The following is a 12,735-nucleotide window of genomic DNA, read 5'->3' as shown; positions in this document are numbered from 1 at the left end:
TAACAATTATGGGGTAATTACTTAAGTCAGAGCTAGCCAGTAAGAAACAAGCAAGGCCAACAGCTTCATAATTAATATAGCCTCCTGTGTGTTTATTTGGGACTGATGCGGCTCTGGAACCAGGCTGGCAGGAAGCTTCTCTCAAGGAAAAGGTTTCCCTTTGCATATAACAATAAATAATGAAATAGAATGGTACAGGAAGTTGCATTGAGTGTAAATAAAACCATTTACAACTTCAAGACAATATCAACTAGAGATTTCCTATTACTGAAGTGTATCATTGAAGTATAATTATGAATGCAATGATGGACTGTCCCTAGAATAAAAATACATATCTGTGAAACCATAATAGAAGTTCAGGAATAAGAAACTTAGCATATAAAATGTTATTTATAAAAATATCATTTAAATTATTTAAGAGAAGAATCACTTATTTAAGAAAACAGTATACTGAACATTTGAAAAAAATACATTATGCTTAACTTTACTCTTTATACTAAGATTTACAGTGAAATTAACAGTAAACATATACTTTTTATATCAGGAAAACTTAATAAATAAATAAATAAATAAATAAATAGTCAAACCCTTGTCAGCCTTCACATCTTGCTTTCTTTTATGAACTTTGATAAATATAATGTTGTATCATAAAGGCCCTTGCTTTTATGTTCTCCTAGAATCAGCTATGCATCTGAAATCAGTGGTTATTCACATGTGATTTTGTAACTTTTTATACATATATTACATTGAAAATGCTATCATTCTGTGTTATGATGCTTGCTTTGCCTTTTCATTAAACACAATTCAGGATAATTGTCCCTCTAGAGCATTCATGTTAAATGCTGACTGGTGTTCTGTTTTGCCAATGAAACAAAATTTATCCACTCTTCTGAGTTAAGTGGTTTAGTTGTTTACTCTTATAAACAAATAGACTACACTGCCTATCTCCTGTGTGTCTCCTTATGCAGTGTATAAATATGTCTTAGTAGCATACATAGTTACAGGGTCACAGTTCTAAGTACCTTCATCTTTATTGCCAGTTTCCTTTTGAAGAGATTATTTTTTTGCATATTCATCATCAATATTCAAAACCACTCTTTTTTCTACATAATTATCCTTGCTTGATATTTTTAAATTTACTATTCTTTTGCTAATTTCATGGGTAAGGAGTGAATTCATTTCTTAGTTTATCTTTCCTCAACTGTTAATGGGATGATCATATATCCACATATTATTTGAGACCTTTCCAGTTTTTTTAAAAAACAGGTCTAGTTACATCTTTATTCTAGTTCCTTTAAGTCAACAATTTGGTATATCTGCCAAAAAACAGTGACTTAGCACTTTAAAAATTTTTTGAGAATATAATTATAATCTCTATCCCTTTCCTTTCCTCCCTCTAAGCGCCCCCATATCTCTCTTCTTACTTTCTTCTAAATTCATGACCTTTTTGATTATGTGCATATTTGCATATGTATACATATGTATTTCTAAATATAACCAGGTCAGTCTGGATAATGTTATTTGTATGTATGTTTTCAGGGCTGACAATTTGGTATCAGATAACCAATTCATGAACTCATCCCTGGGGAAGACTTTCTCTCATTTTCACTCTTCCTTAGCTGCCTGTAGTTCTTTGGATAAGGTAGAGGTGTATGACTCTTCACCCTATGCACTTTGGCACGTCTTTTGTTCTCCTTGTTCACTTTGTGCTTTGGAAGTCATGTTGGTGAGAATGCATGGGTGTACCTTCTGACATTACTCAGAGACACAAGAGCACTACATTTTATCAAATGCTTTTGTTTGACATTTGAGGTAAATTCTTTTTTAAGTTATTATTTTATTTAAAAATCTTGTTTTACATACTAATCCCAGTTCCCTCTCCCTCCCATCTTCCAGTTCCCCCCACCCTACCATCCCTACATCCCACACCCCACCCATTCCTCAGGGAGAGTGAAGCCTCCCATGGGGAGGCCCTCTCTTATGTATCTAGGCTGAGAGAGTAATATCCCTTCATAGGGAATGGGCCTCAAGATCAAGCAATTCTACTCTTAGACATATACCCAAAGGATGCACATTCATACAACAACTACCTCTGTTCAACTATGTTCATAGCAGTATTATTTGTAATAGCCAGTACCTGGAAGCAACCTAGATGCCCCTCAACCAAAGAATGGATAAAGGAAATGTGGTACATTTACACAATGGAGCGTTACTCAGAGGAAAAAACAAGGACATTTTGAAACTCACAGGCAAATGGATGGAATTAGAAGAAACCATCCTGAGTGCAATAACCCATACATAGAAAGACAAGTATGGTATGTACTCACTCATAAGTGGATATTAGACATAGAGCAAAGGCTAACCAGCCTACAATCCACAACCCCAGAGAAGCTAGGAACCAAGGAGGACTCTAAGAGAGATATACATGGAGCCTCCCTCTCCACCTTGAGAAAGGGAAAGGGACATGAACTCCTGAGTAAATTGGAAGCATGGGGGGAAGTAAAGGGAGATAGGAGAATGAGGAGGGGGAAGGGGAGGGAAGAGGAGAACATGAGGGCCCAGTCTGATAGTTTAGGTAAATTATTTTTCTCTATAAATATATTATGATTTATTTAAGAGTTTTAAAGCATTCAATTTCTAGAGTGGTTTAAATTTATTATGATTTATCCCCACTACCTCCAGTGGATACAAGTCATCAATTTGGTGTACTGTTTTGTGAAAGACAGTGGCTTTCCCCTTTTTGTGGTAAAGCCTTTACAGATTTCATCGTCAAAGTTATGTGGTTGTACAGCACAGATAAAAAGGTGTTTTCTCACTTTCGAGTATCTAGAGCATGCTGTGCAGTGTTGATGTCTTATCTTTGTCACATCATTGGAAAAATTCTCTGGTGAAACTTGCTACACTCTGAGTTTTCTATATAAGAAAGTTGTTAATATAACCAATTACCTTTATTTATCTAATAAAACTATGCTTGTTTGGTGTATCCTCTGTCAGCTTTAGTAATGAATGTTTTTGTCTTAGTAGGCATTCACCCTTTCCTTCTAATTTTGGAAATTCATTGACATGGTGGTTTTATTTTAATATCTTCTCATTATAATTTGTTTACTTCTATTAGGGTTTTAATTCCTAATTTGTATAAGCCACATCTTTTAAAACATTGTTTCAGCTTTAGAGTTATTATGTTTTGCAATCCATTATTCTTCCTTGACTCCTTCATTTCCTACTTTTCTACTCCACTTCCTCCTCTTGTCCCTATTCCTCTTCCTGCTGTTCATCCTCCTTTCCTTTTTTTCTTATTTTGGAAAGAGTTTCATGTAGCCCAGGCTAATCTCAAATTCACTATGTAATTGAACATAACCTTGAACTGCTGATGCTCTTGCCTCTACCTTCTGAATAATGTGATTACAGATGTGTGTTAACACACATTCCTATTTTTAAAACATGTTTTTCAATTTCTCTTTCATTTTATATAGTCTTTCACAAAATTAAAGAAAAATGAACTTTAAGGGTTTTTTTTTCCTAAATCTTGGTCTTGAGATATGTCTGGGTGGTTTACAGCAGTGATGCTTCTGTAAAGGACCCAGGGATCAGTTTCCAGCACACACATGATGGGTCACAACTGTAGTCCAAAGGTTTCCTGTCCTGCCTGCTTGGTCCCAAATAAACATGCAGAGGTTTATATTAATTGCAAATGCTCAGCCTTTAGCTCAGGGTTATTGATAACTAGATCTTATATTTCTTTTTTTGTTTGTTTGTTTTTTATATTTTATTTTCCAGTTTAAATTTAGATAAGAACCAAGGTTGCTTCACAAGTCAGTTCCAGGTCCTTCTCCCATTCCCTCCCCTCTTCCCGTGCCCGCCCCCAACCCCCCCCGTTATCCCCTCATTCCCCCAGGGAGGGTGAGGCCCTCCATGGGGGTGTCCATAGTCTGTCATTTCATATAGGGCAGGGCCAAGAGTTCGGGGTGAGAGTGCACCTCACATTGTTCTATGGGAGTCCAAAGTCCATGTGTATAATTGGGATGGGTACTGATCTGCTGCCCAAGGCTCAATAGATTCCCTAGGCCTCCTCACTGACACCCAGATTCAGGGGGTCTTGATCAGTCCCATGCTGGATTCCCAGGCTGATGCCTGGGATTCAAGAGTTAACCTTTGTCAGGTCAGCTATTTCTGGGGGTTAAACCAGCCCAGTCTTAATCACTTTGGTCATCAGTCCTCCCTCTCTTTTACTGGCTTTCTTGAGTTCAGCTCAGTACTTAACCAAGGGAGATTGCCTCTTCTTCAATCAGCCACTAAATGAAGTTTCTGTTTCCCAGACTCTCTGGCCATAGGATTGTAGGCTGGCACTCCCCAGATCTATGTCTAAAATCCATATATGAGAAAGTACATGCCATATTTCTCTTTTTGTGACTGGGTTACCTCACTCAGGATGGTTTCTTCTAGTGTCATCCATTTGCCTGCAAATCTCATGATTCCATTATTTTTTTCTGCTGAATAGTACTCCATTGTGTAGATGTACCACATTTTCTCTATCCACTCTTCGGGTGAGGGACATCTAGGTTGCTTCCAAGTTCTGGCTATTACAAATAAAGCTGCTATGAACATAGTGGAACAGACATCTTTGTTGTATGAATGGGCGTCTTTTGGATATATGCCTAAGAGTGGAGTTGCTGGGTCTTGTGGTAGGTTTATTCCCATTTTTCTGAGGAATCTCCATACTGATTTCCAAAGTGGCTGAACCAGTTGGCACTCCCACCAGCAATGGAGGAGTGTCCCCCTTTCACCACATCCTAACCAGCATAAATAGTCGTTGGTGTTTTTGATTTTAGCCATTCTGACAGGAGTGAGATGGTATCTCAGAGTTGTTTTTATTTGCATTTCCCAGATGGCTAAGGATGTTGAGCACTTTCTCAAGTGCCTCTCAGCCATTTTAGACTCCTCTATTGAAAACTCTCTATTTAGTTCTGCAGCCCACTTTTTAATAGGGTCCTTTGGTGTTTTGGAGATGTGTTTCTTGAGTTCTCTGTAAATTTTGGAGATTAGCCCTCTGTCAGATGTGGGATTAGTGAATATTTTTTCCCATTCTGTGGGCTGCCTTTTTGCCTTGCTGACTGTGTCCTTTGCCTTACAGAAGCTTCTCAGTTTCAGTAGGTCCCATTTATTAATTGTTGATCTCACTGTCTATTCTAGTGGTGTTATGTTCAGGAAGCTGTCTCCTGTACCAATTCGTTCAAGGGTACCACCCACTTTCTCTTCTAAGAGGTTCAGTGTGGCTGGATTTATGTTGAGGTCTTTGATCCATTTGGACTTAAGTTTTGTGCATGGCGATAAACATGGATCGATCCGCATTCTTCTACATGCCAGTCTCCAATTATGCCAGCACCATTTGTTGAAGATGCTTTCTTTATTCCATTGTATATTTTTAGCTTCTTTGTCAAAGATCAGATGTTCGTACATGTGTGGGTTAATACCCGGGTTTTCAATTCGATTCCATTGGTCTACCTGTCTATATTTGTGCCAATACCAAGCTGTTTTCAGGACTATAGCTCTGTAATAGAGCTTGAGGTCAGGGATGGTGATGCCTCCGGACGTTGCCTTGTTGAACAGGGTTGTTTTGGCTATCCTGGGTCTTTTGTTTTTCCATACAAAATTGATTATTGTTCTTTCAAGGTCTGTGAAGAATTGTGCTGGGATTTTAATGGGGATTGCATTGAATCTGTAGATTGCTTTTGGCAGGATTGCCATTTTTACTACATTGATCCTACCTATCCAAGAGCATGGGAGATCTTTCCATTTCCTAGGGCTTCTTTAATTTCTTTCTTTAAAGATTCAAAGTTCTTACGATACAGGTCTTTCACTTGTTTGGTTAGCGTTACCCCAAGGTATTTTATGTTGTTTGTGGCAATTGTAAAGGGTGATGTTTCTCTGATTTCTCTTTCAGCCCTTTTATCATCTGTATATAGTAGGGCTACTGATTTTCTTGAGTTGATCTTGTAACCTGCCACTTTGCTGAAGGTGTTAATCAGCTGTAAGAGTTCCCTGGTAGAGTTCTTTGGGTCATTGATGTAAACTATCATATCGTCTGCAAACAGTGAAAGTTTGACCTCTTCCTTCCCAATTTGTATCCCCTTGATCCCCTTTTGTTGTCGTATGGCAATAGCTAGAACTTCAAGTACCATGTTGAAAAGGTATGGAGAGAGTGGACAGCCTTGTTTTGTTCCTGATTTTAGAGGAATTGCGTTGAGTTTCTGTCCATTTAGTTTGATGTTGGCTGTTGGTTTACTGTATATAGCTTTTATTATGTTTAAGTATGTCCCTGTTATCCCAGATCTCTCCAAGACCTTTATCATGAAGGGGTGTTGGATTTTGTCAAAGGCTTTTTCAGCATCTAGTGAGATGATCATGTGATTTTTGTTTTACAGCTTGTTTATATGGTGGATTACGTTGATGGATTTTCGTATGTTGAACCATCCCTGCATCCCTGGGATGAAACCTTCTTGATCATGGTGAATGATTGTTTTGATGTGTTCTTGGATCTGATTTGCCAGTATTTTATTGAGTATTTTTGCGTCAATGTTCATGAGGGATATTGGTCTGAAGTTCTCTTTCTTAGTTGTATCTTTGTGTGGCTTGGGGATCAAGGTTATTGAAGCCTCGTAGAAAGAGTTTGGCAAAGACCCTTCTGCTTCTATTGTGTGGAACACTTTGAGAAGAATTGGTATAAGCTGTTCTTTGAATTTCTGGTAGAATTCTGCACTGAGGCCATCTGGACCTGGACTTTTTTTGGTTGGGAGACTTTTGATGACAGCTTCTATTTCCATAGGTGTTATAGGTCTATTTAAATTGCTTATCTGTTCTTGATTTAGTTTTGGCAAATGATAGCTGTCCAGGAAGTCATTCACTTCCTTTAAATTTTCGAATTTTGTGGAGTACAGGTTTTCAAAGTATGACCTAATGATTCTCTGGATTTCCTCAGAGTCTGTTGTTATGTCCCCCTTTTCATTTCTGATTTTGTTAATTTGCGTGTTCACTCTCTGCTGTTTGGTAAGTTTGGACAAAGGTTTGTCTATCTTGTTGATTTTCTCAAAGAACCAACTCTTCGTTGCATTGATTCTTTGTATTGTTTTACTGGTTTCTACTTTATTGTTTTCAGCCCTCAATTTGATTATTTCCTGGCGTCTACTCCTCCTGGGGGAGTTTGCTTCTTTGTGTTCTAGAGCTTTCAGCTGTGATGTTAATTCTCTGGTATAACTGTTCTCCTGTTTCTTCATATGAGCACTTAGTGCTATGAACTTCCCCCGTAGCACTGCTTTCAAAGTGTCCCATAGGTTTGGGTATGTTGTGTCTTCATTCTCATTGAATTCGAGGAAGTCTTTAATTTCATTTTTATTTCCTCTTTGACCCAGGGATGGTGCAGTTGAGCATTATTCAATTTCCATGAGTTTGTAGGTATTCTGCAATTTGTGTTGTTGTTGAATTCTAATTTTAAAGCATGGTGGTCTGATAAGATGCATGGAGTTATTCCAATTTTTTTGTAGCTGCTGAGGTTTGATATGTTGCCAAGTATGTGGTCGATTTTTGAGAAGGTTCCATGTGGTGGTGAGAAGAAGGTATATTCTTTTTTATGTGGATGAAATGTTCTATAGATATCTGTTAATCCCAGTTGGGTCATTACTTCTATTAGACCCTTTGCTTCTTTGTTGAGTTTCTGTCTGGTATTCCTGTCTAGTGGTGAGAGTGGTGTGTTGAAATCTCCCACTATAACTGTGTGGGGCTTTAGATGAGATTTAAGTTCTAATAATGTTTCTTTAACGAATGTGGATGCCTTTGTATTTGGGGCATAGATGTTCAGGATGGACACTTCATCTTGGTGGGTTTCACCTGTGATGAGTATGTAATGACCTCCTTCATCTCTTTTGATTGATTTTATTTTTTTTAAAGTCTAGTTTGTTAGATATTAGGATTGCTACCCCTGCTTGTTTCTTGGGTCCATTTGATTGAAAAATTTTTTCCCAACCTTTAACTCTCAGGTAATGTCTGTCTTTGAGGGTGAGGTGTGTTTCTTGTATGCAGCAGAAGGAAGGGTTCTGTCTTCGAATCCATTCTGCTAGTCTGTGTCTTTTTATGGGTGAGTTAAGGCCATTAATATTGAGGGATATTAATGACCATTGATTGCTCATCCTTCTTCGATTTGCGATGGTTGTTGTTGTTGGAATTATGTGTGGAATTTCACCCCTTTGTTCTTTTGGCTGTTGGTAGAGAGGGATTCTCTAATGCTTATGTTTTTCTGGTTGTAATTAGCTTCCTTGGGAATTAACATCACAGCTGAAAGCTCTAGATCTTATATTTCAATTAACCCATTTCTATTAATCTATGTATTACCATATGGCTCATGGCTTTACCTGTTCTCTAGCATGTCTTGCTTCCTGGGCAGCTTGCTTATGTCTCTCTGACCCAGCCCTTCCCCCCCCACGTAGCCTTATTCTGCCTTACTATAGGCAAATCAATCAGCTTTTTTTATTAACAAATAAGAGTACATGTATTCACAGAATACAGAAGGATTGTTCCAAAGCACACAACCACATGTAACCCCAGTTGCAGATGTTTTGACACTGTCTTCTGACCTCTACAGGCTCCTATACTCAGATACATAATCATGCACATAAGTAACTAAATGTTAAAAATATTACCTAGTAACCATCCCATTAAGTGTTTAATTTTATGTTACATTTATTTATTATTTTGGCTAGTTAGTAAGTTAGTTAAGGGGTCCCTGTGTGCATGTGTCTGTTGAGTATGAATGTGTGTGTGAGCGTGTGTGTGTGTGTGTGTGTGTGTGTGTGTATTTGTGTAGAGGAGGGTATCTTGCAGTTTTTCTGAATATCCAACTCAGGTCTCAGATTTGGCTGCAGGTCTCATTACTACTAAGCCATCTCTCTGGGAAACCTTTTAAAATACACTGCACTAGAATTTGAAATATGATTTTTAATAGAAGCAACAGTGTTGACATTTTTATTTCCTAACCATAAAAGTAATTTTTAATATTTCTTCAATAAGTATGATTGCTATAAATTTTAATAGATGTTATGAAGAATACAAGATACTCTTCTGTTTCTAGTTTTCAAAGAATATGTAAACATTTGAAAGAGTACTAAGTATATCAGTAGACTTTCTTATTTATATTTGTGGATAATTAATATTTCTTTTTTAATTTTCTATCACAGTAACTAACACTGATAGATTATTAAATTTTGACTAATATTTTTATTCCTAGGATGTGTAAGATCATGATATTATATAATTTTTTCAATATTGAGTTACTGCTGGGTAATATTTAGAAATAGGTAATATTTAGAAATAGGTAGTATTTAGAAAATTTCAGTCACAGTTTATAGCTGAGACTGGGATACACTTGTTTTATTCTCTAGAAGGTCTCACCTGGTTTTGTTTCACAGTGAATTGAATAAATTTATACCTTTTAAATTTTCTTTCATTTCACAAACTATTAACATAATTTTAGAAGTCAAGTACTATTACAAATGCCTCCCCCAAATAGTCCTCTGCTCTTGCCTTCACTTTTGGTTTTTGCTTTTTAAAGCAAGGATCTGAAAATTGCTTCCATAAAGAATAAGAGAGTAAAATAATTTAGACTTTGAGAGCTATTAAATTTCTGCAAAACTGTTCAGTTCTGCTGCCAATGTTGTGAAAGCAGCATAGCCAACCCTCATGAATGAGCATGACTTTATTCACATAAAGAAGGCAATCAGAATTTGGCCCCTATGCTAACAGAAATCACTTTGACTTATTTGACGGTTTTCTGTATCATTTGTATATGTATAAATAATATCTCTATTCTACATTTTACAATGTATTCCTCTTCATTTTAGATAGATCTTACTGACCCTTTGCTATATATAATTTCATTCCTTGATATTTCTGCTGCTAGACCATTCTCCCTCAAACTCTCATTATAATCTTTCTTTTGCAATTAACCTCCTACCTTCTAATATTGCATTCTATTTCTGCTGCATTAGCTTTCCATAAATCTAGTACAAATCAACTGTTTCTTCAAGTTCTTATGTTTACCCACATTGGTCTGTGCTTCTATTGATTACCTTTTACTGCTGAATGTTCTACATGGCTTGAGTTCAGCCAACCTGACTGGGGACGCACAAAGTGAGTAAAGGGAACACACACACACACACACACACACACACACACACACACACACACACTGGGATCATGTAGGGTTCGCTAACCTCTAGCACTGAAACCTGGAACCTCAGCATGTTTGTTAGATACAGCACAGGGTGGAGGTGGGGATTATCTACCCTCACAGGCCAGGTAGGTGATCAGTCTCAGGCTATAAAAACATCTGGGAGGAGGAAGCTGCAGCTGCTATTCTTTGCACATCCTGACCAATAAGCATTCATGCCCAGACTCCCAAGGAAGTCTTTGCCATCCCTCTTGTGCCTGACCCATATGGCTAGCACCTTTGTCAATTTATCATGGGCCAATTGGTCTCAGAGTCTTGATTAGGCTCATGCTCATGTCAAAATGACACATTCACTCTGGACTTCACCCAGTTAGGGCTTTCTTTGCCTCCTACATTTTGCTGTTAACAAGGTGGTATTTTATTGGGGTAGTGTCTGGTCTACATTTGGAAATATTTACCTTTGAGAATTAATGTTGCCAGAGAAGAATCCTTTAACTTCCTGGTTGGAGCTTAAGTCTGACAACAGTGCCTGGCACCTGTTCTCAGCTATGTTTGCCATCTCTGATTCCGGAATCTCACTCTGCTTCAGCCTCCTCAGCACGTGATCCTCTACATCTGGCCACACGGAGTAAAGGTAATCCTTGGGAGTTGATATGGATGGGTAATTAGTTTAATTTCTCTTAATAATACATTTGGTCATACTCTGCATAGAATTCCTGTTTTCATAGGTACCACATGCTTCCAGTGTTTTATCCATGTTTCTTTGTATGTTGACTACATAGCCCCTTACTTCTCTAAACCTTCGTATTTTCTTCTACATACATGTAACAGTCAAATCTGTCTGTAGAATGATTTTCTGTGTGTCACAATTCTCTAATTAACAATCTAATTTTATAAATATCCTTTTTCACTGTGTCTTCTTTGACACATGGAAACTTATAGAGAATGTTCTAACTCTTTAAAGTACATGAGCATTTTGCTATCATTTTGAAATACACTTTATTTTTATGACTTGATGTAAGAATAATTAAACTAACATTTTTTGTGATTATATACATACCTAATATTTATAGGTATCCTTTATTTACTTGAAAAGTTTCACATTACCTTTTTATATGTTTATTGATAAGTATTTGTAAATTATCTTTGATTGTGTCAGTTATAAGATATTAACCTTCTATAGCTTTCTGAATATTTGCATATGTGCTCAACAAGTTAATATTTTGAATGCTGGGGGTTTGTCGATTTTTACCTGTGGCATGGTCAATTTTCTCCCTCTCTCTCTCTCTCTCTCTCTCTCTCTCTCTCTCTCTCTGTGTGTGTGTCTCTCTCTGTTTCTCTGTTTCATTGTCTCTCTGTCTCTCTCTCTCACACACAGAAAGAGACAGAGACAGAGACAAAGACAGACAGAAAAAGAGAGAGAGAATGTCATGGGCAGGTATAGGATTCTGGTGACAACTGGAATTTCCAGGTTTTTGTGTCCCAGAATAAGCACTTTCTTTGTCAGGGAACCTGTTTATTAAAAAAAGAACACTTGGGATCTGGAGAGGAAGTTCAACAGTTGAGAGTGCATACTGGTTTTCCAGAGAACTCAAGTTGAATTCCAAGAGCCCATGATGTGAGTCTGTTTGCAACTGCCTATAACTCCAGATCTTTGGAATCTGACACAATCTTCTGTCCTCTGCAGGTACATGAAATCATAGGTAAACACACACACACACACACACACACACACACACACACACACACACACACACATTTTTTAATAAAAATAAACCTCCAAAACATGAAGATGGAGAAAGAGGAGAGCACTTAACAAGCAAGGATGTGGTCCAGAGAGCTGAAAAACTAGATTAGAAGCTGAAATATTTATGTTTAGTTGGCCTAAAATAGGATTTTGCCCTTATTTTGAAGTAATACTCAATCAGTGGCTTTCTGGTCGCATGAATCTTCTCTGGTTTGCTTTTTTTTATTTTATTTTCCAGTTTAAATTTAGATAAGAAACAAGGTTGCTTCACAAGTCAGTTCCAGGTCCCTCTCCCATTCCCTCCCTTCCTCCCGAGCCCTCCCCCCCCCCCCGTTATCCCCTCATTTCCCCAGGGAGGGTGAGGCCCTCCATGGGGGTGTGCATAGTCTGTCATTTCATATAGGGCAGGGCCTAGACCCTTCCCCAAGAGTTCGGGGTGAGAGTGCACCTCACATTGTTCTATGGGAGTCCAAAGTCCGTGTGTATACTTGGGATGGGTACTGATCTGCTGCCCAAGGCTTAATAGATTCCCTAGGCCTCCTTAACTGTTGTCTTTATTTTTTTATACGTTGTTCAATAAGCCTGCTTTGGCTGATCTTGTAATTCTCAAATCTGAATATTTGTGTCTTTCACAACCCTGTGCTTATATCAACTGTTTTCCTCTTTCATTTTGCTATTGCCACTTTATAGTTTCTCGTTTTAGATATTTTTAATGAGATGCATTTAGAATTTTATTTCTTTCCTCTTTAATCTTGTTAATATTTTATATCTT

General features: G+C 37.6%; 1 protein-coding gene across 10 annotated transcripts in view; it reads left to right on the top strand.

Moving 5' to 3' along the window:
• Window positions 1–12,735, top strand: part of LOC101826706 (AGBL carboxypeptidase 4) — a 1,098,260-nt gene that overhangs the window by 417,120 nt on the left and 668,405 nt on the right. The gene's annotated exons all lie outside the window — the stretch shown is intronic.

The sequence above is a fragment of the Mesocricetus auratus genome, unplaced genomic scaffold (genome assembly GCF_017639785.1).
Source record: "Mesocricetus auratus isolate SY011 unplaced genomic scaffold, BCM_Maur_2.0 Super-Scaffold_100014, whole genome shotgun sequence".
Taxonomy (NCBI): domain Eukaryota; kingdom Metazoa; phylum Chordata; class Mammalia; order Rodentia; family Cricetidae; genus Mesocricetus; species Mesocricetus auratus.
Note: the sequence above shows the minus strand (reverse complement) of the source record. Positions and strands in the feature narration are given on the sequence as shown.